The sequence below is a fragment of the Ailuropoda melanoleuca genome, chromosome 15 (genome assembly GCF_002007445.2).
Source record: "Ailuropoda melanoleuca isolate Jingjing chromosome 15, ASM200744v2, whole genome shotgun sequence".
In the NCBI taxonomy this organism is placed as follows: domain Eukaryota; kingdom Metazoa; phylum Chordata; class Mammalia; order Carnivora; family Ursidae; genus Ailuropoda; species Ailuropoda melanoleuca.
Genome location: NC_048232.1, coordinates 80,716,362 through 80,718,453, shown reverse-complemented (window position 1 = coordinate 80,718,453; position 2,092 = coordinate 80,716,362). Strand labels below are relative to the sequence as shown.

Below are 2,092 nucleotides of genomic sequence, written 5' to 3'. Positions count from 1 at the left end.
GCAGTGACTAAGTTAAGAGTTTGAAAGTCTTTCCAGTCTATGTCTGCCTAGTAAGGGTAGTCTCCAGGGAGACTCTTAGAACATTTTAGAGCTCGAAAGCATCCCAGAGCTCAACCAGCTAGACCTGGAGGTCCCAAGGGGGGAAGGGAGTGCTCATGTAGTGAGCCCAGCATTGTGCTGGGGACAGGGCTGTTTTTGTTATTCTCTTTTCACCAAAGGGAAACTGAGGCTCAGAGAGGGGTCTGACCTGCCCCTTGGCAGATGACTGGGAAAGTCACCCAAGCAGAACCAAAAGAGGCTGTTTGGCCGCCCTCTGCCTGGTGTTCCTTGAGCTAATGGCTCAGTTTCTTGAGCCGGAGCGGATTAGGTGGGTCTCACCAGTGCCCACCTCTGAAAAGGGTCTGCGCACAAAAGCCCCGGTCACGGGGGTAAACGAGGGGGGTGATCTCTGCAGTTGCGAGCTCCATCCGCCAGAGGGCGCAGGGGCCGCTGTGTCTCCTACTGAGGTGGGCGGGGCTGTGGGGGAAGGTGCTCCTCGCAAGGACTTTGGCCTGGGACCCTGCCTCTTGCCCAGCTCCGTAAGGGGGACGTACAGTGCGTTCCGGACAGCCCTTGCCCTCTAGGAGGGCTCAGTTTAGAGGGCAGAGATAGCATAATGACTTGTAGGATCTGCAATGATGGGCCTTGAAGGGTGGGTAGGAGTGTGCCGCGCAGCTGTGGAGGGCAGAGGTGGGACACTGTTGTCTGTCTCCTACTTGGGGAGATAAAGGTGGCCTGCGTCCCAGCTCTTCTCCGCCCTCCCAGTCCCATCCTGGACCTGCTTCCCTGCTCTCAGTTGACAGGACGGAGGAATTTCTGAACAGACGTTCTTGCTGCTCCAGGGACACCCAGCTCTGTGGACACACACCAGGCTGTGTCACGCCTCTGCGCCTTTGCACAGCCTGTTCCCACAGCCTGATACACCCCTCTCCACCTTCTTCAGCTGACCAATTCCTGCTCATCCGTCAAGATTCAGCTCGGGCCGTGGCTCCCTCCCGGGAGGCGCTGCCGTTCCCGGCCTGGATGGGACGCTCCTGCTGCGAGTTCCTGCAGCCCGGACCTCACGTTCCGCCGTGCACCACCTGAGGACAGGCGTTGGCGCATGCGGCCCCATAAAAGTGATGGAGACGCAGAGGACCTGCTCCAGGCAGGGCTTCAGCGTGTGGGTTTGCGGATCGTGGGGGCCGGGAGAAGGCGCCCGTTTCTTCGTGCACGTGGGACACAAGCCGAGTCTCCCTACCAGGTGCTTGTGCGCCCAAGTGCAGGGGTACAGGCCCGGATGCCAGAGCTTTCTTCCTGCATCTCCTACCTCCTCCCCTCTAGCTTCTACCCTTTTGCGTGTGGCGCAGGTGTGTGGGGGCGTTGGCCAGGGAGCCGCTAGGGTCTAAGAAGCGTCTCCGGGGGTGGGGGTGGGGGTGAAGGGTAGTGAGCCATTGCCAAGAGCCCCTGCCTGAGGGTAGAGATCTGGTGTCTAACACTGTCTCTGCGGGCAAGCTTGCTGTGTGACCTTGGACGAGTCATTTCTCTCCCCAGCCTCAGTTGGTGCGCCTGTAAAATGGGAACGCAAGCAGCCACACTTCTCGGGTTGCTTGCTGCGATGCACAGGTCGCGGCCGGCCGGGAGGAGGTGAGGAGGGGGTCCACCTGCGGAGGTGGAGTCGGGGGCCGCGGGCGTCCCCGGGCGGGCGCTGGGGGGCGCTGCGCACCTCGGGCGGCCCGCCCCGCAGCAAGTTTGTCTCCAGCTGTTGAATGCGCTTGCGAAGGCGGCGGCGGGACCCGGAGCCCGCGGGGTGAGCTGGGCCGGGGNGGTGGCGGTGTCTGCGCGCACACGCTCGCTCGCAGACACACACACACACGCACACGCGGGCCACGCCACAGACACACGACACGCACTGAGCCCCGGCCGGGCGCCGCGCACACTCGCACCCGCGCTCACACTCACTCGCGCGCAGGCTCCGCAGCCGCCGCCGCCGCCGGAAGCGGCGCTCGGCCCGGATCCCGGCTGGGCTGGGGGTAAGTGAATCCCTCCGGATCCGAGCGCCCGCGGCCGGCGG

The 2,092-nt window shown here is 63.3% G+C and overlaps 1 long non-coding RNA gene across 1 annotated transcript in view; it reads left to right on the top strand.

The window, feature by feature from the left end:
* Positions 1 to 1,847: 1,847 nt before the first annotated feature.
* Positions 1,848 to 2,092, top strand: part of LOC117796452 — a 35,698-nt gene continuing 35,453 nt past the window's right edge. Inside the window, exon 1 of the long non-coding RNA XR_004620978.1 lies at positions 1,848 to 2,051. This is a non-coding gene — a long non-coding RNA (uncharacterized LOC117796452). The remainder of the gene's footprint in view (positions 2,052 to 2,092) is intronic.